Source organism: Salvelinus namaycush, chromosome 8 (assembly GCF_016432855.1).
Source record: "Salvelinus namaycush isolate Seneca chromosome 8, SaNama_1.0, whole genome shotgun sequence".
Classification (NCBI taxonomy): Eukaryota; Metazoa; Chordata; class Actinopteri; order Salmoniformes; family Salmonidae; genus Salvelinus; species Salvelinus namaycush.
The window spans coordinates 9,763,667-9,790,318 of NC_052314.1; the positions used below are offsets into that span (position 1 = coordinate 9,763,667).

Here is a 26,652-nt window from a genome sequence, read left to right on the forward strand (position 1 = left end):
GCTGCTGCTGAAGACCGCGCGCTCCGTCCGGAATTTCAGACTTTTTTTCCCTCAAAGATGCAGCTCCTTCGACTAGCGTGGGCTTTAACCGGAGCCGCAGTCTGCTGTTTTGTTATCCTCCTCATTCACTCACACGTTCTAAAAGAAGGTAATTCCTTATCCATCGCTCTTCTTGGCTTTGTAGACCACTATTCTGAAACACATGTTTTATTTCACAAGCCTATGGCAATCTGTTAAAATATCATAGCCTATATTTATTCATGAATTCACGAGTAACGTTAGCCTACATGCGTTGTGAAGAGGATTGGGGGTGAAGAGGATTGGGGGTGTAGAGGATTGGTGGTGAAGAGGATTGGGGGTGAAGAGGATTTGTGGTCTGTGCTTCAACTGTAAGACGCCTTAATGTCCCATAAAATACTGATTTTAATCATTCATAGATTTGTAAGGTGTAGTTTTAATAAAATATCTCAACATCTGTTATTACAGTAAATAACATGCCTGGTGCAGAGAAAGAGAGGGAGATAGAGAGCAGTGTGTTGGGAGCAAGAATAGAGAGGTCTTTTGTAAAAAAAAAAAAAAAAAAAAAAAGATTTCGTTATTCTTCAATAGATGGCACCAGAGTCACACTGAAGGACAATGTCAGGGTCAATGGTAATTACATTTTAGCATAATTACATAATTATTTCTTGTGACTAAGACATACATTACTCGGTTCGATGTTGCAACTGCCATTCACACTTGAATAGAATGCCAGTCACATGTTTTGGCGTTTTGAAAAGGTCTGTTGTAATCACATATTTACAGACACAGTGCTTGCACACACTTCATGAACTTAATTTTGATTCACAATAAAATGTGTGCCCAGTAATATGTGAATGCAATTGGGACAGAAAATAATTACATTAAAATGAATGTCATGGGGAGAGTTGTTGCAGGAAAGTCAAACACACAATAAACTCTCCTTCCTGGGTGGGTGGGTAGTCCACTGCTTTGTGAGGGGTGCCTGTAATGGGTGACGCGGCGTGTCTCTTTCTCCTGCAAGGGGGCTTTGTGGCAATATATGGCACAACCATTTCTAATCCCACTTCGCCCCATGTTCCTTCCGGATCTTGGTGAGAAAGGCTGTTGAGAAAGCGCCGTTGTGAGAAGTAATTGCTCTTCCATACCCGCCGTATATGTGACCAAGTGATTAAGTGCGAGTTCACAACTTTGTTATGAGATTAGAGACATTTTTTCATAAGCTTTATTGGAATGGACGAGGGTGTATACATACTGAAGCTGTGAGAGCTATTGAATGTGGCTGTGTTTGCTTTGAGCAGATGCAGTAAAACATGCTCCCATTTTCCAAAGCTGGTGGGATGTGGCCCATATTATTTCTCGCTAAATTGTGGACAAATGCTGGTTTCACACACATGATTTCACATGTGACATTTCCACATATTTTGCACATGTAAAATCATGCGTTTTTGGGTAACTTCACATGTGATGATACTTCACATGAAGTTTCACATGTGGATTTTCACGTGATCGCATAACCTTTCACATGTGGGTTCAAATGTCACGACATTGTACAGGTGAAGTGTAACGTGATGTGTTCCAAAAACATGTTTTCATATGATTTCACGTGTGAAATGTCACAAAGTGTACCAAAAACACGTTTTCATATGATTTCACGTGTGAAATGTCACAAAGTGTACCAAAAACACGTTTTCATATGATTTCACGTGTGAAATGTCACAAAGTGTACCAAAAACACGTTTTCATATGATTTCACGTGTGAAATGTCACAAAGTGTACCAAAAACACATTTTCATATGATTTCACGTGTGAAATGTCACAAAGTGTACCAAAAACACGTTTTCACCTGTCGTGTGAAATCATGTGATTTTCCACATGTGAAATCATGTGGTTCAATATGTGACATGAAACTACAGTGTTAGCCATTGCTGTTAATTTTGCGGAAAATGTGTCATTTTACTGTACATTTCCACAGTAATAGGGTTTTGCTATATACACTACCCTTCAACAGTTTGGGGTCACTTAGAAATGTCCTTATTTTTGAAAGAAAAGCAATTTTTTGTCCATTTAAAATAACATCAAATTGATTAGAAATACAGTGTAGACCTTGTTAATGTTGTAAATAGCTGGAAACGGCAGATTGGCCCATTATCAGCAACCATCACTCCTGTGTTCCAATGGCACGTTGTGTTAGCCATTTAAAATGATAAACTTTGATTAGCTAATTGATCATTAGAAAACCCTTTTGCAATTATGTTAGCACAGCTGAAAACTGTTGTCCCGATTAAAGAAGCAATAAAACTGTCCTTCTTTAGACTAGTTGAGTATCTGGAGCATCAGCATTTGTGGGTTGATTACAGGCTCAAAATGGCTAGAAACAAAGAACTTTCTTCTGCAACTCGTCAGTCTATTCTTGTTCTGAGAAATAAAGGCTATTCCATGCGAGAAATTGCAAAGAAACTGAAGATCTCGTACAACGCTGTGTACTACTCCCTTCACAGAACAGCGCAAACTGCCGCTAACCAGAATAGAAAGAGGAGTGGGAGGCCCCGGTGCACAACTGAGCAAGAGGACAAGTACATTAGAGTGTCTAGTTTGAGAAACAGACGCCTCACAGGTCCTCAACTGGCAGCTTAATTAAAAAGTACCCGCAAAACACCAGTCTGAACGTCAATAGTGAAGAGGTGACTCCGGGATAATGGCCTTCAAGGCCATTACACTGTCTGTGTTCTTTTGCCCATCTTAATCTTTTTATTTTTATTGGCCAGTCTGAGATTTGGCTTTTTCTTTGCAACTCTGCTTAAAAGGCCAGCATCCCGGAGTCGCCTCTTCACTTCACGCCTCCTCACTATTGGCAATTTCTAGAATGGAATAGACATAATTTCTCAGAACAAGAATAGACTGACGAGTTTCAGAAGTAAGTTCTTTGTTTCTAGCAATTTTGAGAATGTAATCGAACCCACAAATGCTGATGCTCCAGATACTCAACTAGTCAACTAGTTTTATTGCTTCTTTAATCAGGACAACCGTTTTCAGCTGTGCTAACATAATTGCAAAAGTGTTTTCTAATGATCATTTAGACTTATTAAATGATAAACTTGGATTAGTTAACACAACGTGCCATTGGAACACAGGAGTGATGGTTGCTGATAATGGGCCTCTGTACACCTATGTAGATATTCCATTAAAAATCTGCCATTTCCAACATTAACAATATCTACACTGTATTTCTGAACAATTTGATGTTATTTTAATGGACAAAAAAATAGCTTTTCTTTCAAAAACAAGGACATTTCTAAGAGACCCCAAACTTTTGAACGCTAGTGCATTTACTGTGAATTGCAATACACTTGGGTACTTTTTGGCACGAGTTGCAAGTTAATGTACACAGAAATTCCAATTATTTTCAAAACTGGAGAATGTGGAATTTGGTTCACTTTCTGAAGTGACTGGAACTTAAATGGAATTGACATCAACATTGGTTAGCACACCTGGGACAGACACAACAACACCTATGATTTGAATTCACAGCCTCTTGGAAGCTAGCAACATGAATTTCCTGCTTCACCACCAGGTCTGTGGCCGTGACAGATATCGGCCACAGATTTATTGGCAAGAATACATTTCTTCACTTTGCTAAAAGTTGCCCGGAATCAAGTCAATAATCGTGCAATTATCTGACAATACCAACGAAAAGTAGCTGTGCTCAGGGACACTTGACATTAAGGTCTAGATTTAATCAGATCAAGCATAAACACGTGATTGCCAACACCCACATAGCTGGTGCAGATCTGATAGAATCTAGCCCTAAAAGTGCATAAATGCTATTGGGATTTGAAGTTGCAGTATTTTAGTCTGGAGTGCATTAATGTCTCAGCACTGCCACAATATGGTTATTCGTTACCAAGAACATGTATCCACACACTCTCAAATATAAGAGTATGGTTACGGTACAGTGTTGTTCCCTGGTGTACAAAAAGGTCAAAAGTACACATAAGGTGCCTTCGTAGGTACACAGGAACTCACATGGGACTTTTTAGGGTACATGTGCGGATAATCTTTTATAATGGTACATTTTCTACCCAATATATTCAATATAATGCTGAGTTCGTAACCATGTGGGAGGTGGGAATTTACCAGTTGTGAAGTCGTAAATACCAGTTGCATGCATTCATGTGTTTGAACTTGTTGAGAAACGAATGTAAAAGATGCAAAAACAGAGATCAGGAAGCATAGAAATAGCTCACATAAAACAGATCTACTGCTTCTTAGACTTGCTTTTAGTAAGCATGATAGATCTATAACACATATTTGGTCAGGTCGCGCAAAAATGTACATATTGCAGCTTTGTAAGAAATTACAAATTCACAGCATCAAGTTTTCATTAAGTTACTGGAAAATGGACAATAACCTCTTTACAGTGCAGCTCATTACTGACACATTCTCGTGCAAAGTTTGCAGAACAGGGTCAAAGGAGTTGCTCAACTTGCATCGCCATAACTAACCATCAAACTACTGCAACACTTCCATTGACGGTTGGCACAAATACACATATATTTAATCACGTGCCAAAATATGCCAATGAGCCCCAACCAGTACATTGCCCCCACCCATATTTTAAAACGCAATAATGATCCTAGCTTATATTCAAAATATTGTGTAGAAAAATATCCCGTTATCTACAAGATACCAAATTGTACCATGTGAGTTTAAATCTCTTTTACGCTCACAGATCTGGTGGTGTAGCTGCACTGTAGCAGGACATTACAGGTTGGTAGCGAGCAAGGGGTTATTAGTTTAATTCCCATTTAAGACTGAATCCCAATGTTGTTCACATAACACAATTATACAAGATTTTACAGTAAAAATAAGTAAAAAAGAATTCAGCAGAATACTGTCGTTTTATAGACGTAACACTGTCAAGTTGTATATATTTACATTATTTTTACTGCAACTTTAGGCAAAGTGCAGAAATTTATTCGTGGCAATAAATATATAGCCAATCTCCATTATGTCCATAGACCTGGTGTCTCAGCAGGAACATTATTCCTAACATATTACCCCTTATCAGAGTCTCACAATGTTGAATGTTTTGGTCTTCATACCCACCATTCCTTGACTGAACATGTGTAAATAACAGTGTTGAATCTTCTCTCATGTACAGTATGTAGTGATGAGTACCCAATACTGCCTATAAGTACAGTGCATTCGGAAAGTATTCAGACTTTCTCCCCCAATTGCTCAGTTCGGCCGGGCGGCCAGCTCTAGGAAGAGTCTTGGTGGTCCCAAACTTCTTCCGTTTAAGAATGATGGAGGCCACTGTGTTCTTGGGGACCTTCAATGCTGCAGAAATGTTGTGGTACCCTTCCCCAGATCTGTGCCTCAACACAATCCTGTGTCCGAGCACTATGGACAATTCCTTCAACCTCATGGCTTGGTTTTTGCTCTGACATGCACTGTCAACCGTGGGACCTTTATATAGACAGGTGTGTCCCTTTCCAAATCATGTCCAATCAATTGATTTACCACAAGTGGACTCTAATCAAGTTGTAGAAACATCTCAAGGATGATCAGTGTAAACAGGATGCACCTGGGCTCAATTTCAAGTCTCATAGCTTAGGGTCTGAATACTTATGTAAATAAGTTATTTCAGATTGTTTCAAAAACCTGCTTTCGCCTTGTCATTGTTGGTTATTGTGTGTAGATTGATGAGGAAACATTTTTTTAAATCCATTTTAGAGTAAGGCTGTAACGTAACAAAATGTGGAAAATGTCAAGGGGTCTGAATACTTTTCTAATGCACTGTACAGTATGTCTAAGCTCTGAGTGAACTCTCAAATCATCTATAAATGATTTACCCAAATGCATAACTGCTAAAATGATACCGCATTTTAAAGTGTCAATCCTCTGAGCATTAACAAATGAGTTACCAACATTTATAACTGCTAAAAAGATACCATTAAATGAAGTGGAAACCGGCTGATCATTTATTAATGAGGTAGGCCTACCAATATTTATAACTTTTAAAAAATGTAGCTTCAGAGAAAGTGGAAACCTTCTGGCTATTTATAACAACATATATTCTCCTCAAAAATGCAATACATAGTGAGAACAAAATGTAATTTAATAGAAAGATACATTGGGGAAACTATTTTATTTGCAGTGACTAAAATCTATAGCCTATCATTGGTATAGTGAGTAGCCTAGCTAATTCAGATAAACGGGGTATTTTTCTCCCCTTTTTTTGCAGTACAAATCAGAATAGAAATTCAAACCACATTAACTATTTAAAATACAACCTAGGGTTGCATGGTCCCCTTCTGTGTCTTCATCTGTTTTTTTCTTGTTAAGCATTTTCCCATCCTGGAGCCTGAGATCTTATGGGAATCTGTGGGAGAGAAGAGGAATTTATGACAATTTAGCTTACTATCATCATTATCATGATTTATATTGTCCGTAGAGCTCAGAGACAGGATTGTGTCAAGGCACAGATCTGGGGAAGGGTATCAAAAAATGTTTGCAGCATTGAAGGTTCTTTAGAACACAGTGGCCTCCATTGTTCTTACATGGAAGAAGTTTGGAACCACCAAGACTCCTAGAGCTGGCCGCCTGGCAAAACTGAGCAATTGGGGGAGAAGGGCCTAGATCAGGGTGGTGACCAAGAACTCGATGGTCACTCTGACAGAGCTCTAGAGTTCCTCTGTGGAGATGGAAGAACCTTCCAGAAGGACAACCATCTCTGCTGCACTCCACGAATCAGTCCTTTATGGTAGAGTGGCCAGACGGAAGCCACTCCTCAGTAAATGGCATGTGACAGTCCACTTAGAGTTTGCCAAAAGGCACCTCAAACTTTCAGACCAGGAGAAACATGATTCTCTGGTCTGATGAAACCAAGATTGAACTCTTTGGCCTGAATGCGGCACAAAGTACAGAGCGATCCTTGATGAAAACCTGCTCCAGAGCGCTCAGGACCTCAGACTGGGGCGAAGGTTCACCTTCCAACGGGACAACAACCCTAAGCACACAGCCAAGAAAACGCAGGAGTAGCTCCGGGACAAGTCTCTGAATGGTCTTGAGTGGCCCAGACAGAGCCCGGACTTGAACCCGATCAAACACCTCTGGAGGCACCTGAAAATAGCTGTGCAGCGACACTCCCCATCAAACCTGACAGAGCTTGAGAGGATCTGCAGAGAAGAATGGGAGAAACTCCCCAAATACCGGTGTGCCAAGCTTGTAGTGTCATACCCAAGAAGACTCAATGCTGTAATCACTGCCAAAGGTGCTTCACAAAGTACTGAGTAAAGGGTCTGAATACCTATGTAAAACCTGTTGTTGCTTTGTCATTATGGGGTATTGTGTGTAGATTGACGAGGAAAACAAACCTTTTTATCCATTTTAAAATAAGGCTGTAACATAACAAAATGTGGAAAAAGTCAAGGGGTCTGAATACTTTCCGACTGCAATGTATGTAGTGAGGCTATGTTGAACTAGTTGTGTGAACCAATTTTAATTTGCAGTTACACCCCAAAATGGCTGACTTGCCATGTTTTCAGAAAATTCAAAAACAGCTCTGACATTGGGTGCAAGAAGCATCATGACACAAGATGATAGGGTATGGGTTTGTTTACACGCCATGGTAATAGAGATACTAACCATTATAAGAAGAACAGCAACCGACGCTGCATGATGTCAAAAGCAATTTCAACCTAATCATTATTTCCCTGTTTTGACTTGAAGGCCAAACAAAGGAACCTTCATTTGTGGCACGGCCATTTAGTGAACTGCGTGATTGTTATTCCTATTTTCAATTTGGAGGAAATTAAAAAAAGATGGCTTTTAATGAATATCCCATATCAATGAATGTCACTTTCCCTTATTCCCTCATCCTTGAATAAATTGCATGCCAGTTGCAATTGTATCCCAACTGAAAGCAATTGGAAAATATTATGATTCAGGCTATGTAGCAAGTGAAAAGCAATATCACCACAGAAAGCTCTCTCTCATTTCCTGCTATAATTTCATTATTTGTGATCATGAGTGGGCCTGGTTATGCCTGAGATGTTTATTCCACAATGAAGAGCATCACATGGTGTTAATTTGCTCTCATTGCTTTTGCCTTTCACCAGTTGATCACTAGTCATGATCTTCAGTTTAGAATGCAATTAGTTTAATCAGCTGTGTTTGCTAGGGATGGGGAAAAAGTGTGACCGGCCCCCGAGGACTGGAGTTGCTCTATCTGAAATAGGGGAAATGGAAGACACATTGTTCTCAAAGTAAGGAAAGTGTGTCTGGTTAACATTGGTGGCAATGTTTGAATTTCATGCTTAAAACAGATCTTTCTTTTGTCTCTATCTTTCTTTTTGTGAATCTGTACATAAACTTTCCTTCCATTTAAAGCTCTCTATAAAGTAGTATATGTAAAATGCTAGATAGTATTTTGAAGAATAACTCACCAAAGGCTTTCTCTGCTAGTAAATATCGAACTAAAACACAGATTAAACAAGGAAGTGCCCTTGACAAATGACTCTGAATTGCATAACTGTATATTCATGTACTGTATCTATCCTGCCTATCATCTATCTGCCCAACTTTTATTTACAATGTCTTTCATTCATCCATCCATCATCCATCCATCTTCCTTCCATCATTCATTCATCCATCCATCTTCCTTCATCCACCCATGTCTGAAATGTCTACATGTTAATGGTTTTAAATGTATGTAAATTGTAAAGTATTTTAGTCTTTTTCATTAAGTCAGACCCCAAGAAGACTAACTGTCGTCCTAGCGTCAGCTAATGGGGATCCGAATAAAATAAAATAATCCATCCAACTTTCATCCATTCCTTCTTCCATCCTTTAATCCATCTATCCATCCATCTGTCGATCTAAGCAACCACAACATTAGTTAGGAAACATTATGTTTGTTAAGGTGGGGTAACATGCAGGTGCATATGTACAGCATACATTATACTGTATTGATTGTAAAGAGGTAACACTCCATGGACCATTTGTCTAAATATTGGAATTTATGTTACCCACAAATGGTTTGTGGATAACATGGATGGATGGATGGAAGATGGATGAATTGATGATTGAAAGACATTGTAAATAATTGGGCAGATAGATGATAGGCAGGATAGATACAGTACGTTGCACAATAGTTTCTGTTGGGAATAACAATTATTATATAGATATGAAGTGAATGTGCCCTTGTCAAACTGGGAATAAATGGAAATAACAGTAGAAATGATTGACTTCAAAGTCATAATGGTCAGTCAGTAAATACACACATAACTGCAACAATTTTTGTATTCATTCCAAGTTCAATGCAGGGCCTTGTAGGCTTTCTTGATTCTCAGTCCTCTGAGAACTCTCTCTGAATGTTCCTGTAGTATAAAGGCTAGCCTTGTGCTGGAAAGTGACTGGTGGAAATGATGAATCGATCAAGAGATGATGAAATTGACCAGTCAAAAATGACACTCAACGTTTCAAACTTAAAGTTGTTGTATGATTGTGGGCTTTTGCATTTGGTGAAAGTCCTCCATGGCACTTTCCATGCTTAAACATGCTTGGGGGCACTAGAGTCCTCTATGTATCTCTTTATCACCACCCCATTGAGCTCCTCTTTTTTCCTAGTCAGTTTCCATCCAACCTTTTTAGGCAAGTAAAAGGTCATGACAGGCCTGATGGAAACAATAAAATTGTCGGTAAATCAAATGTTGACAAATGATGACAATATTGATATAATAACCATGGTGTGTGGTCCTCCCACTACGACTCGGGAAAGCATGCAGTTCATTAGTCTGCAGATTAAATAAATGACGATGAACTTCACAGGGTGGTGAAAGTGCAAGGTGATAAGCTTGATGTTCCTTTCCAATAAATATCAAGAGTCTAATTCTACTGACATAATGATCAATGCTTGGTTGCTGTTTGACAAATACAAATAATACCAATAAGTTATTTTCATGTGCATTATGTGAACATATACAGCCTAACCCAAGTCAATTTGATGGAAACACATCTCTGGCGAGAAAATGTACGTATTGTTTTTGTGCGGTTTTAGAATATTCACATTCAAATGTGTCACCAATTGGATGGAAACTTAGCTATTGTCTGTCGGCTTTATTTCTGTGGAACATGCTAGATGGAGGCGTGAAGGACAGGAATGAATTGGAGGTGGTGAGTAGAGAGAGCAGGTGAGAGATCGACAGATAGAAGGAACGCTATTGCCGCTCTCTGTGGTTACCATGGGTTACCCGTTACTGAGTTTCCTCTTTGGCTCTTCGACCGATGCGTCATACATCATCTAAATGTTGGCAGAATGAATTACTGCAAATAACTACCTTTCTCTTGGGCTTCAACTGGTGCTGAACCAGGCATTTGGTTCAACATGTGATCGAATAAGTAAAAAGCTCTGTTTGTGGCATTCAGAATGAGGTACAGAGCTTGGTATTTGCAGTAGTGTTTCCCAAATGGTCTGTTGAGGCCTATTCCTTTTGGATGGCAGCTTAAGACTCCCGAGTCGTGCAGCAGTCTAAGGCACTGCATCTCAGTGCTAGAGGCGTCACTACAGACCCTGGTTCGATTCCAGGCTCTATCACAACCGGCCGGGATTAGGAGTCCCATAGGGTGGCACACAATTGTCCCAGCGTAGTCCGGGTTAGGGTTTGGTAGGCCGTCATTGTAAATAAGAAATTGTTCCTAACTGACTTGCCTCGTTAAATAAAGGTTAAATAAAAAAGTAAAATACATGTTCTGGGTAGAAGAGACAAAGGTCTGGTTGACCTGGTGGGTCAAAATACATTTTCAAAAGCTTTACAAGAATCACAGTATGTTTATGTCAAAAGTAAAGACCTTTGTCTGTCAATGTTAGTGCTTTATTGAAACCATCTAGGTAGATGGAGCGTTTCCATAGTCTGACACATCTTTCATGTTTACCTTTAACCATGCACACAAGCTACATGAAAAATGCCATTCCACTCGAATCCAACCATTTAGAATTTTTGACCTCCATGTCACACGTTAGCCCCTTTCTACATGGAAAGAAGCCTTCACACTTCTGAAGTAGCTCTGCTATCTCCATATGAGCAGTCAGGGGGGGGGGGGGGGGGGATAACCATTATCAGACTGTCTTTCACTGGCAGTGAGAATACCAGTGATGAGATACATTAGCTCCTATACAGTCCTGAGGTTGGGGAATCACAATGGAGTGGTCCGGTGATTGGAGTGGCACAGTGATTGGAGTGGCCCAGAGTCATATCTTTATACAGGCTGTCAAACACAATTACAAGGTTAGTTAATTTATGGCTAGTCAGACACACACACACTGCAGAATCCGACATGCTTTTTGGGTTCGTATTGGAGGAATTATTCTGAAAGCCAGGAAAACTGCCACCTCCTATTTTGTGCCACTTTTGCTGTGAACTAATCTTGCTGATTTAATTCATCCTACAATGTTTTTTATAGTGCGTTCTTCTCTAAATGTGGCTTGAAAGCTGACATCTCTTTTCAAATGTGTCTTGGAATAGCGATCAGTGTTGGCTATAGACCCTAGTAGTAGCAATGGAGCTTTAGTCTAGTCTTTTCTTGGAGGCAGAACTGAGCGATTTACCCGTGTATAGGCCAGCTGCAAAGTCAAAATTGGCTATATTGTAAACATTTATAAAAACAATGTTCTTTTTGGTCTTAATTTATGGTTAGGGTTATGGTTAGGTTCAAAATCATATGTTATGACTTTGTGGCTGTGCCAGCTAGTGACCACTCTGCAGAGCTGCCTCCAGAACAAGACTCCTGATGAGCCTCAGCCGATGTCTACATCTCCTAGTTTAAAACATGGACTCAACCAAGCATGAGCCAGTGCACTGCATTACAAAATGTCATTTGGACAGGAACATTACCATAGCATATCTTTGGCCTTTTCACTAGGAGTGAGACCTAGTGGCAAAGAACTGAAGTACTCAAGTAATTTCACTCTCCATTGCCGAGTAAATTGCATCTCTCTTTTTTACAGAGACGTGCAACAAATTTGATTTTTTAAATTTGATTAACAAACCCAGATTTTTTTTTTTACTCATCTCAAAGGACAAGCTACTTAATCTCCTAAATCATCATGCATGTATACAAGCTTGGTGTCCTTGCTGTCTTCAACTCTTAGATTTGTAAGTACTTGCACACAAACAAGTGTGTATGTGGGCACATATCCTTTGGAACAGACATATTTTCTGATACTGTACTGTGTTCATTTTTTCAATCCACTCCTGTGGGACGAGTATCACTGTCAGTGCTGCCTTTTGGCTGTGGTAAGCCACGAATGAGTGCCAAAATGATCTGGCAAGGGGACAGACAACCGGCAGACTCCCTCCACAGTATACCCAGGCCTCCAAGGGGTTCACCACGGAAACGTTCTCTTCTAAGCAGCCCTCTCTATATCCCAGCAGCCAAAACAGGGAGGTCAGTTTGGTTTTTAAGCTTGGTGAACATGTTGTTTATGTGTTCCTGTAGCATCCATGTTGGATTGTTGCATTCCATCTCCCTGATTGTTGTTGTGTCAGACAAGGCTATTGTTAGCATGTAGATTCTGTTTGTACCTCCATTTCATATCATTGTCCTTGACTATTTCATTAAGCACTTTACATTAGATCAGAAATAAATTAGCTCCCTGTCAAGAAAAAATGTTTGAATGTGTAGCATTCGTCCTTTCACAGTAAGACGGCTCTTCACAGTGATTCGTTTTTGTTGTAAAAGAGGGTTTTTGAATAACATGACATTGTCAGGGGAAAAAGCCTCTTCTGGATGACACAGTTGTCAGTTTGACTGCCATAAAAACGAAGGACTAACTGAAGTGGAGAGTGGTGGTTGACGTAGCAAGCAGTTGCACTGTCACTCGGTACGTACACACAGCCAAGACACGTTTATCTTGTCAAAGCCGGCCTTCGTCGCCCATCACGAATTTGAGGTACTTAGTAGGTCTCAGCCTTATCACTAAAATACGTTTGGGTGGATTAGTGTCTGTTTGATAAGGTACATGGCTGAGGCAAAATGTTCCTTCCCAACAACATGGTTCTTGATTTCTACTTAAGAACAAAACCAGCTTTTTTCCCGAAGAAGCGTCAAAAACTGACTGTCAGCCATATTTAATAAGGAATCATTTTTGTGTTCTGTTTCCAAAGTAATTCTTAAGTACATAAAATGTACAATAGGGACATATTAAGGGTTTGGGTAAGCATCTCTTTTCACCCATGCCATGAGACAAATAATACATGTTGAACATCTTACATGTTTGGAATAAGACGCCCCAAGCAAGGTAAACCCTGAAGTATAAAGCCTGTCCTTGGCAAGCACATAAGTTCTTACCCAAGGTTATGTAGAGCCACATTTTGTTTTTAAGTGCATATCCAAGGTCAGAGTTTGCTCACCAAATTTTGTTAAAATGCTCTGCATATGAAATGCTTATGCAGTACTGCACTTTGATATCTTACTGCTTTGCACTGTGATTTTCCTATCCAGAGTTATTTTTGCTACCCTATGTCGGAGCACCTTTGATCAAGTATTTTCTGAGGGTAGAAGTCAAGGATTGAGATCAGAGATGGGGAAAAGGAATCGAACCCTGAGAGGAAAGAAAAGACAGGGAAAGTCACACAGGGGGAGGTAGTACTAAGACAGGGAAGGTCACACTGGGGGAGGAAGTACTAAGACAGGGAAGGTCACAGGGAGAGGTAGTACTAAGACAGGGAAGGTCAGAAAGGGGGAGATAGTATTAAGACAGGGAAAGTCACACAGGGGGAGATAGTATTAAGACAGGGAAGATCACACGGGGGGAGATAGTATTAAGACAGGGAAGTTCACACGGGGGGAGATAGTATTAAGACAGGGAAGATCACACGGGGGGAGATAGTATTAAGACAGGGAAGATTACACGGGGGGAGATAGTATTAAGACAGGGAAGATCACACGGGGGGAGATAGTATTAAGACAGGGAAGATCACACGGGGGAGATAGTATTAAGACAGGGAAGATCACACAGGGGGAGATAGTATTAAGACAGGGAAGATCACACATGGGGAGATAGTATTAAGACAGGGAAGATCACACATGGGGAGATAGTATTAAGACAGGGAAGATCACACATGGGGAGATAGTATTAAGACAGGGAAGATCACACGGGGGGAGATAGTATTAAGACAGGGAAGATCACACGGGGGGAGATAGTATTAAGACAGGGAAGATCACACGGGGGGAGATAGTATTAAGACAGGGAAGATTACACGGGGGGAGATAGTATTAAGACAGGGAAGATCACACGGGGGGAGATAGTATTAAGACAGGGAAGATCACACAGGGGGAGATAGTATTAAGACAGGGAAGATCACACAGGGGGAGATAGTATTAAGACAGGGAAGATCACACGGAGGGAGATAGTATTAAGACAGGGAAGATCACACGGAGGGAGATAGTATTAAGACAGGGAAAGTCAGAAAGGGGGAGATAGTATTAAGACAGGGAAGATCACACAGGGGGAGATAGTACTAAGACAGGGAAAGTCACACAAGGGGGATAGTACTAAGATAGTACTAAGACATGGAAGGTCACACAGGGGGAGATGTGTGTGGGAAAAAAAGTTGGAGAGAGAGAGGAAAGAGGGAAAGAGAGAGGATGTGTGTGAGTATATTTACCATACAGCTGATCCACAACACCATTTCTGAGGCTGAATGAATGGATGAAGGGGAGAGATTAAAGCCTAGGCGTTGGGAAGTCTGCATTCAGTCACTGCAGTGACCGCGGGTGCCCTCTCGCATGCTGATGAACTCCTATGAATGGGCCCATGGACTCTCCCTACTCCAATATCTAGCAGGCCCCAACAATTATGGCCTATATGCAGGAAAGGACGACAGACAAATGGCAGTTTCTCTCCAGAGAGACCAGAAGGGTATACTATGTATCTGGTTTAAGGAGTTAGCGAGGTAACTTTGGTCAACTCTGAGTTCAAGTCGGGATAACCGGTATCACACAAGTCATCTTTTAGTCAGATTAATTTCTATGACAACGAATGCTTCAGAACTATCCTGCTCCGGGGCAGGCTAACTCAGAATTGACACAATTCATCCAAAATGGAGTGTCTGAGCCGCAAGTTGAGGACCAATTAAATCAGATTCCCTTCCTCTTGCAAATGTGAATATACAGTTGAAGTCGGAAGTTTACATGCACCTCAGCCAAATACATTTAAACTTAGTTTTTCACAATTTCTGACATTTAATCCTAGTACAAATTCCCTGTTTTAGGTCAGTTAGGATCACCACTTTATTTTTAGAATGTGAAATGTCAGAATAATAGTAGAGAGAATGATTTATTTCAGCTTTTATTTATTTCATCACATTCCAGTGGGTCAGAAGTTTACATACACTCAATTAGTATTTGGTAGCATTGCCTTTAAATTGTTTAACTTGGGTCAAACGTTTGGGGTAGCCTTCCACAAGCTTCACACAATAAGTTGGGTGAATTTTGGCCCATTTCTCTTGACAGAGCTGGTGTAACAGAGTCAGGTTTGTAGGCCTCCTTGCTCGCACACGCTTTTTCAGTTCTGCCCACAAATTTTCTATGGGATTGAGGTCAGGGCATTGTGATGGCCACTCCAATACTTTGACTTTGTTGTCCTTAAGCCATTTTGCCACAACTTTGGAAGTATGCTTGGGGTCATTGTCCATTTGGAAGACCCATTTGCGACCAAGCTTTAACTTCCTGACTGATGTCTTGAGATGTTGGTTCAATATATCCACATCATTTTCCTGCCTCATGCCATCTATTTTGTGAAGTGCACCAGTCCCTCCTGCAGCAAAGCACCCCCACAACATGATGTCGCCACCCCTGTGCTTCACAGTTGGGATGGTGTTCTTCGGCTTGCAAGCCTCCCCCTTTTTCCTCCAAACATAACGATGGTCATTATCACCAAACAGTTCTATTTTTGTTTCATCAGACGAGTGGACATTTCTCCAAAAATGTCGATCTTTGTCACTATGTGCGGTTGCAAACCATAGTCTGGCTTTTTTTATGGCGGTTTTGGAGCAGTGGCTTCTTTCTTGCTGAGCGGCCTTTCAGGTTATGTCGATATAGGACTCGTTTTACTGTGGATATAGATACTTTTGTACCTGTTTCCTCCAGCATCTTCACAAGGTCCTTTGCTGTTGTTCTGGGATTGATTTTCACTTTTCCTAAGTGTATGTAAACTTCCGACTTCAACTGTATATATATTTTTTAAAGACATTAAAATGTATATCACATTACTTATTTTGTAATTACAAGGAACATTTGAAAGTTCACGTAGAGTAAAACGTTGATAAGCACAGTAAAGCACATCAAAGACGGCATTAACAATACGTAGTAAGAGAAAGACGGCACTTCTAAAAGCCTAGTTCACATCATATCCTGCTGAATTTGCAAGATATCTTTAATTTCATGCTGATTTTGGCAAACATGTTAATGTGGCACTGGCTCCCTCATGGATTGATGTTTCAGCATTGTCTCAATGACGAGTTCGAAATTCGACTGGCCGTGTGTGACATGCACGATCAGTTATTAGCCTGTTAGAGTTGGCGGCAGACGAACGAGCAATATCCACCATCGTAGTACGGATGAAACCTGAGCTGGAATGTGAAACTAACTGAAACTAGCTAATTAAAAAAAGCCTGGGTACATCTAGCTACATGCAGTATATCGTATACCCCTCAGGGTTCCCCAGCGTCCAAATAAAGTGGTTGAAAAAAAGCCAACAACATTTCTGGTTTCTCATGGAAGGGGATGGGGAAGTATGTAACGTGGGGGAAAAAATGTCGTATTTAGACCCAGTGGAGTATAAGCGGATCTCGCAGGGGTTTGGAATACATTCCATTAAAACACAGCACCATGCGTAAACATGAGGGTTCACTTATTGTTCTTCATCTTCCCTCTTTAATGGTTTTTCTAGCTGTTTCTTGACAAGGAAACATAGTACAAGGCCAAACCAGAAAATAATTACTGCACATACTATGGAATAATAGCAGATTTTCCTGTGACAAAAGAGAAATATCTAAGGTCATGCAGTACAACAAGCCACCTTGGTTCTAATGGAAAATGTACTTGATATTTAATTAAAATTAGGTTCGCTACACACTCACCTACACAATTTCTGAACAATGGTAGCGTACCAAGACTTACATACATGGGCATTTAGAAATGTTTTATGTCAAAAGGCTGCAAAGTCATTAACGAAGTAACATTGGAAGAGAGTGAACATTGAAATAACTTTGAGAGTTATTTGGATGAGGTGAAAGGGAGAAGAGAAAGAATCAAATCATCTCTTGAAAATCTTCCAATAATCACTGAAGTTCTCAAGCAACTCATCTGCCCGAAATAGATTGGATTGAAAGTTTCAGTTTTCTGATGAGAACAGTTGCAGCAAGGCTCATCCAGAGAAAGGTTTTCTTTGGCAGTTCTGACAGAGGTGTAATATTTCTTTGCCTTTGTAAATGTAGCCTGAATTATGACGGGTTGAATTATGACAAGTAATAAACTCTGCCTTGGATTCAGCAGAATGGTTGATGGTCAGTGCTATCCGGATCCTTGGGACGTCCCTACCCTAACCTTAACTCATACCTTTACCTTAACCTTAACCCTTACCTTAACCATTTTACATTTCAACTTCAATTGGTAAGGACGTAGCACGGATTCCGGATAGCTCGGATTAATGGTTGATGAGGTAAACAAAGACGGGGGAAGTATTTTGGATGAACACCAACAGGAAGTTTATCTGTTCAGTTTTGGGATTCATATGATTGATGTATGGTATGTACCACATGTTACTGAAATTATGCATCATTGTCGACATAGGCAGTAGTGAATGCAGCATTATTTAACATGTGACTGGCTTTGACCTACAGTATGCCATGACAAAATAAATGTTGTTTGTGTTTAACATTGTTTGTTGAGGTGAGCACTCCCACATCCATTCGAGCTCAGCAGACGCAGGACAGAAAATAGACAGCAACAATGGAAAGCAGAGATTTCACACCTGGGGGGGAAAAAATAAATAAAATAAAAAAATAAATGTAAGATCTAAGCTGCCCATGATGCGATAGGGAACTCCAGAAGGTTTTCTATTCATATAAATGTGAAGAAGATAATGGCCTCTTGTTGTTTATGATTTAGCAGATGAATAAGGTAGGGTTAAAATGGGAGCAGTATTTTACTCAATTCTTCCTCACAAAGAATGTCACAGACCTAACAAGAGAGAGCTTACAAAAGTATGTTTGCTTTACCTCAACTTAAACAGCGAAAGGACAAACCAACCCCTTTTTTTGATAGGTGTACTGTGATGCTAAAGGAAAGAATATGCTGGGAAAATTTTTTGATTTCATTGCTCAAGGTTGTTTCTTGGCATGCTTGAAAAGGAGAAGCATGCAGAATAAAGATGCCATGTCCATTTTGGAGTTTTCATTTGCAGTCAGCAAATCAATCCAAATGAGAATGATATCTGAGCAAAGGAGGGAATGTACAGAAATCCCAGAAAGCGCTTGAGTGAGATGTCAATAATCACATCGATGATGTAGTTATACAGTAGACTGCTAATCCGTCTCCATTTTTCAGCTTTTGATGGAGTGTTTATTTACCCCATCTGCACATACATCTTCATCTAGCCATCATTAATGTGACAGGCCTATTTTATGGCAGCATAATGTATATTTACGGCAGACTTGGACCTTCGCTTTCTCTCCTTAAAGCTACAACAGGCAGGGCCAATTCTAACGTGGTCAGTGCTATTCGGGATCCTTGGAACGTCCATACCCTAAACACTAACCTTAACTCTTACCTTTTTTATATTTTTATATTTCAACTTCAATGGGGGCTGGGACATCCCAAGGATGCCGGATAGCACAGACCATTCTAATGAGTTAACGTTCATGCTTTGCTTGTCAAATAGACTGTTTTTTTTGTATATATCTTAATCTCACTTCTATCTACGAACAAAATATACTTTCCTGCAACCCGCCTCACCCTTTGTGGTACGGATCTGCTATTTTGATTCCTTATAACTGGAACTTCCATCAGAAGCTAGCCAGCTAACTAGCTACTAGTCTTTGTTAGCCACGGCTAGCTGTCCTCGCCTTTTCCCCCCTGATTCAGCCAGCCTTAGCTCGGACAATCACCTGCCAGTCTGCACAGCGCAACCCACAGAGCATATCGGACTGCTTCTCTCTACGATATCACTGGATTTCTGCAACCCGCCTCACCCAATGAGGTGCGGATCTGTTCTTTTTATTCCTTATAACTGGAACTTCCATCAGGGGCTAGCCAGCTAACTAGCTACTAGTCTGTTAGCCACGGCTAGCTGTCCTCACCTTTTTTCCCCGGAATCAGCCAGCCTTAGCTCGGACAATCACCTGCAAGTCTGCAAAGCGTGATATCAACCCAGAGCATATCGGACTGTGTCTCTCTACCATATCACCGGATTCCTGCCACTCTGGATCATTACGCTGGAGCATTACTCCTAGCTAGTGTCGTGTCTTTGACTATGCCAGATTAATTGCTATGACATGCTATTCTATAAAATAATTTCTCCGTAATTAATATTACCTGATTGAACTAATCATGTAAAAATGAATTAACTAGAGAGGGACACCACGAAATAATATTTATAGAGCTGTTATCTTTCGAATAAACTCTTAAAGATTTAGTAAGATTTTACATCCATAACAGTCACATTAATCGTCATTTTATTCAGTCTCATCTGAAAGTTGTAAGTCCTTGATTATCTACAAGAATCCTGGCTAACAAGTTGAATCAGCAATACAAAATTGGGTTTAATTATTTATTTACTAAATACCTAACTAATCACACAGAATCACACATATACAATTAAATCATAACTTGATCACAAATTACGTCATACAGAAAAACGTCCCTGGCGGGCGGAATAGATATGACAGCTTGTTACACAAAGGGAAGGGGCTGAGTCCTAGTGAAAGAGCGGGAGACTGGAACATAGGCGAGCTGTGCTATCGTAAATACAGTATCTTATGCATTCTAAATTACCGCCCATTTGAAGAGGAAAATGCAATCAATATTTACTCTGAGCTGCGCTTCAGTAGGTTGGTGGTAGATGGACCGTGTCGCCAACCCGAGTCCTCTGTCCTTTGAAGAATGTCTCTGGTAGTCACGGGATACGTTGTGTGTAGTAGACGGGATACTTGGACTGTCCTTCCTAACCTGCGTTTAGCTGTTGCTAACTCAACGGCTAGGAGATATCACTTCTGTAGTGAATACGAGTTCAAAGTTCATACCATTCACAATCAAAGTCCATGCTGATGTTGGCTTCATCTATAGTTATTATCTGAACCATTCTGACACCGGACCGTCATCCTGGTGTGCCCGGAACAGAAAGTTATATTCTTGTCACTGGCTTTTATAGTGGAGGGAGAGGGGTGTGTCTGAAAAGTTTATAACCCATGCCTCTTCACAGGGGCGGGCCACTGTGAGCAGAGGAAAACTTATGAAAGCACAGATCTCTCATTTGGAAGCTAAAATTACATTTCACCTCTTCACAAATAATGCCATATTCAAACATTTGAATTAAACAACAATTCCATGTGAATCCGATACCTCTGACGTTTAGACTTTCCACAGTAGAGTTTGTCATTCTATCATTGATGAGAATGTGTCAGAGGGCAACCGAACTGACATAATATACCTTAAGTACCACCGCATATGTTCAGTTGGTCGGATTACCAGAATATAGTTCATTTCCCCCAACTTCTGATGTTATCCAGAATCTCTATGTTAACCCATGGGTTTCCTTATGTCACATCAGTTATAGTAGGGAGAGAGAAAAAGGGGGAAAGTGGTATTTATGACTGTCATAAACCTACCCCCACTGCCAACGTCATGACACTAGCTAGCTAGCTGCAAACTAATGGCTACTGTTAGCTAACGCCTCTGTCCCGAAGCAAGCACCAGCTAGCCTCGAGCGAGGCCCATATACCAACTAATTCTAGGGCTACAATTACCTCCTTTGCCAATTGGCCTGGACCCTTTATGGTCGACATGGAGCCCCGCCGATCCATCACAACTGGACTGCCGACGTGATCGCCCGATGTGGTCTCAACATGCTATTCTGTTACTGGGCTAGCAGAATCATCTACTAGCCCAGGCCCGTTAGCTTTTTCTGAATGCTGTGTCCCCTGCTCGCCCAGTGTATTAGTGAATACCGTACAGCACCCTGTCTCACCTATTGCTACTCTTTTGACCCTATGATCACTCGGCTACACAGCTGATGCCCCCTGCGCTGTTTCAATAACACGGTACATAATTTTGTTTACCTGTCGGCCCCAGCCTCGAACCCAGGTCCTGTATGTATCTAACTGACCCACTCTGCCCTTTCTTCGCCATTTACCCCTTGTTGTCTTAGCTCTCCTGATCAACACCTGTGATTGCTTTATGCCTCTCTATAATGTCAATATGCCTTGTCTACTGCTGTCTTGGCTAGTTTTTATTGCTTTATTTCACTGTAGAGCCCTCAGTCCTGCTCAAATTGCCTTAGATAGCTCTTTCGTCCAACCCCACACACATGCGGAGACCTCACCTCTGTTAATTGATAACTCCAGAGACGAAACCTCTCTCATCATCACGCAACACATTCTTACCATACCCTTGTCTGTACATTATGCCTTGAATCTATTCTACCACAAGCAGAAATCTGCTCCTTTTATTCTCTGTCCCCAAGGCAATAGACGACCAGGTCTTATAGCCTTTAGCTGTACCCTTATCCTACTCCTCCTCTGTTCCTCTGGTGATGTAGAGGTTAACCCAGGCCCTGTAGCCCAGAGTTCCACTCCTATTCCCCAGGTGCTATCGTTTGTTGACTTCTGTAACCGTAAAAGCCTTGGTTTCATGCATGTTAACATGAGAAGCCTCCTCCCTAAGTGTTTTTTTCCACTGCTTTAGCACACTCTGCCAACCCTGATGTCCTAGCCGTGTCTGAATCCTGGCTTAGGAAGGCCACCAAAGATTCTGAAATGTTCATCCCCAACTATACCATTTTCCGCCAAAGGGGCTGGAGTTGCAATCTACTGCAGAGATAGCCTGCAGAGTTCTGTCATGCTATCCAGGTCTGTGCCCAAACAGTTCGAGCTTCTACTTTTAAAAATCCACCTTTCCAGAAATAAGTCTCTCACTGTTGCCGCTTTTTACAGACCCCCCTAAGCCCCCAGCTGCGCCCTGGACACCATATGTGAATTAATTGCCCCCCATTTATCTTCAGAGTTTGTACTTTAGGGGACGTAAACTGGGATATGCTTAACACCCCGGCCGTCCCACAATCTAAGCTAGATGCCCTCAATCTCACCCAAATTATCATGGAACCTACCAGGTACAACCCCAAATCCGTAAACTCAGGCACCCTCATAGATATCATCCTGACCAACCTGTCCTCTAAATACACCTCTGCTGTCTTCAACCTGGATCTCAGCGATCACTGCCTCAATGTCTGCGTCCGTAATGGGTCCGTGGTCAAACAACCACCCCTCATCACAGTAAAAAGCTCCCTAAAACACTTCAGCGAGCAGGCCTTTCTAATCGACCTGGCCCAGGTATCCTAGAAAGATATTGACCTCATTCCGTCAGTAGAAGATGCCTGGTTATTCTTTAAAAGTGCTTTCCTCAACATCTTAAATAAGCATGCCCCATTCAAAAAACGTTGAACCAGGAACAGATATAGCCCTTGGTTCACTCCAGACCTGACTGCCATTGACCAGCACAAAAACATCCTGTGGCGTACTGCATTAGCATTGAATAACCCAGCGATATGCAACTTTTCAGGGAAGTTAGGAACCAATATACACAGGCAGTTAGGAAAGCAAAGGCTAGCTTTTTCAAACAGAAATTTGCATCCTGTATCACAAACTCCAAAAATAATTGGGACACTGTAAAGTCCATTGAGAATAAGAGCACTTCCTGCCAGCTGCCCTCTGCACTGAGGCTAGGAAACACTGTCACCACCGATAAATCTATGATTATCAAGAATTTCAATAAGCATTTTTCTACGACTGGCCTTGCTTTTCACCTGGCAACCCCTACCCCGGTCAACAGCTCTGCCTGGTCAACAGCTCTGCACCCCCCACAGCAACTTGCCCAAGCCTCCCCCATTTCTCCTTCACCCAAATCCAGATAGCTGATGTTCTGAAAGAGCTGCAAAATCTGGACCCCTACAAATCAGCTGGGCTAGACAATCTGGACCCTCTATTTCTAAAATCATCCGCCGATATTGTTGCAACCACTATTACCAGCCTGTTCAACCTCTCTTTCATATCGTCTGAGATCCCCAAAGATTGGAAAGCTGCCACGGTCATCCCCCTCTTCAAAGCGGGAGACACTCTAGACCCAAACTGTTACAGACCTATATCTATCCTACCCTGCCTTTCTAAGGTCTTCGAAAGCCAAGTTAACAAACAGATCACCGACCATTTCGAATCCCACTGTACCTTCTCCGCTATGCAATCTGGTTTTTGAGCTGGTCATGGGTGCACCTCAGCCACGCTCAAGGTCCTGAACGATATCATAATCGCCATCGACAAAAGGCAATACTGTGCAGCCATATTCATCGACCTGGCCAAGGCTTTCGACTCTGTCAATCACCACATTCTTATCGACAGACTCAACCGCCTTGGTGTCTTAAATGACTGCCTCGCCTGGTTCACCGACTACATCTCAGACAGAGTTCAGTGTGTAAAATCGGAGGGCCTGTTGTCCAGACCTCTGACAGTCTCTATGGGGGTGCCACAGGGTTCAATTCTCAGGCCGACTCTTTTCTCTGTATACATCAATGATGTCGCTCATGCTGCTGGTGATTCTCTGATCCACCTCTACGCAGATGACACCATTCTGTATACTTCTGGCCCTTATTTGGACACTGTGTTGACTAACCTCCAGACGAGTTTCAATGCCATACAACACTCCTTCCGTGGCCTCCAACAGCTCTTAAATGCAAGTAAAACTAAATGCATGCTCTTCAACCGATCGCTGCCCACACCTTCCCGCCCGCCTAGCATCACTACTCTGGATGGTTCTGACTTAGAATATGTGGACAATTACGAATACCTAGGTGTCTGGTTAGACTGTAAACTCTCCTTCCAGACTCATATTAAGCATCTCCAATCCAAAATGAAATCTAGAATCGGCTTCATATTTCGCAACAAAGCATCATGCTGCCAAACATACCCTCGTAAAGCTGACTATCCTACCGATCCTTGACTTCGGCGATGTCATTTACAAAATAGCCTCCAACACTCTACTCAGCAAATTGGATGCAGTCTATCACAGTGCCATCCGTTTCGTCACCAAAGCCCTGTATACTACCCACCACTGCGGCTGGCCCTCGCTTCATATTCGTCACCAAACCCACTGGCTCCAGGTCATCTATAAGTCCTTGCTAGGTAAAGCCCCGCCTTATCTCAGCTCAATGGTCACCATAGCAGCACCCACCTATAGCACGCGCTCCAGCAGGTATTTTTCACTGGTCACCCCGAAGCCAATTTCTCCTTTGATTGCCTTTCCTTCCAGTTCTTTGCTGCCAATAACTGGAATGAATTGCAAAAATCACTGAAGCTGGAGACTCATATCTCCCTCACTAGCTTTAAGCATCAGCTATCAGAGCAGCTTACAGATCATTGCACCTGTATATAGCCCATCTGTAAATAGCCCATCCAACTACCTCATCCCCATATTGTTATTTATTTTATTTATATATGTATGTATTTTCTCCTTTTCACCCCAGTATCTCTACTTGCACATTCATCTTCTGCACATCTATCACTCCAGGGTTTTTTTGCGAAATTGCTACGGCCGATTTATTGCCTTACTTCCCTAATCTTCCCTACTTCCCTAATCTTACTTCATTTGCACACACTGTGTATAGACTTTTCTATTGTGTTATTGACGGTATGTTTGTTTATTCCATGTGTAACTGTGTGTTGTTGTTTGTGTCACACTGCTTTGCTTTATCTTGGCCAGGTCGCAGTTGTAATTGAGAACTTGTTCTCAACTGGCTTACCTGGTGAAATAAAATTAATAGAAAAAAATATTTGGAAAATGGGGTACATGTGGAGCACGGGTTATTGTTCCTCATGTCCAACAGTATGTAGCAACGTGGGATTGGATTGTAACCTTCCCTGTTTCCCCGGGCCTGTGGATATAGCTCAAATGGCCCAATGGTTATGCATTGACAGTGCACTGTTGTGTATACAGTAAAACATATGACAGTGATTTCTTCAATGCTGTAGTTACTGTACTGACGGATTCTTGGTCTAAATGCCAGTGAATCTGCATGTTCAGTTATTTTAATCTAAATGTAATGCAGCTACAAAGTAACTGATCTACAATGAATGTGGCACAAATCAAGTGTAATGTTTCAGAACTGTCGTGCCTTGTCAAAGCGTGTGACCTGCATTACTAGCGAAATAATTGTATGGAGGGCAGGAGGTCCAATTCCAAAGTATTAATATCCCAGTATTTATCCTGACTGTAATATTACTCTCAAACATTTTAGTAAATGCACTTATCTAGAGCAATTTACAGGCGCAATTAGGGTTAAGTGCCTTGCTTAAGGACACATTGACAGATTTTTCCCCTAGTGAGCTCTGGGATTCAAACCAGCGACCTTCCAGTTACTGGCGCGACATTCTTAACTGCTAGGCTACCTGCTCCGGTTATACCAGAGAACAGATGTGTTGTGCTTCTTTCCATCTCCATTTTAACTGGGAACCCTCTGAGAGGCTGGAACATTTCTCTCTGAATCACTATCCGACAGCCCACCATTACTCTGGATGTGTCCCTGCAGTAAACTTAATTAACTCCCCAGAACCTCTACACTGTGACTTGGGGCCAGATTAAATCACCACACCACGCTGCTTGCAAATTACAACCGCTGACTCTGAGAGCCCACTGAATCCCTATGGAGAAGACCCCAGGGCCAGTCCAATCACACAGGTTAATCTCCAATCAGGAGCTAGGTCAAAAGGTCCCAGAACTTAGATACATCAACAACTCTGGTGTCCAACCAAACCACTGTCCCACCTCATCCATGCACTGAGGAAGGGAAATGAACACTGAAATATGACTGGGAGGTATAAGTGGATTTCTAAGGAAACCTCTAGAGACCATTTTATCACGTGTGATGGTGTCAGAGCACAAGAGGTTGGTGGCACCTTAATTGGGAAGGACGTGCTCCTGGTAATGGCTGGAGCGGAATATGTGGAATGGTATCAAATACATCAAACACATGTTTTGATGCCATTCCATTGACTCCGTTCCATCATTATTATGAGCCGTCCTCCACAAAACAGTCTCCACTGTGTCAGAGATGATGTTAGCCTATAGAATGTGAGGGGAATGGCCATGAGGAAGGACACTGGTCCTTTGTGATTGGTTATGATTGGTGGTGAATGATTGATTGGTCAATGTTCTAGTTTCGCTAAATGTATCCATTTAATGGGACCTTTCACCTCAATGTGTCTAAGCACTGGACGTACAGTATCTCCCTCCATATGATCATTCTGCCATGTGGAATAGCCTTCACTTCCACCTATCTGTCTGACATAATTTCCTCTTCCT

At 41.5% G+C, this 26,652-nt stretch overlaps 1 protein-coding gene across 1 annotated transcript in view; it reads left to right on the plus strand.

The window, feature by feature from the left end:
* LOC120051731 (chemokine-like protein TAFA-5) overlaps positions 1 to 26,652 on the plus strand; it is a 105,604-nt gene that overhangs the window by 49,927 nt on the left and 29,025 nt on the right. The gene's annotated exons all lie outside the window — the stretch shown is intronic.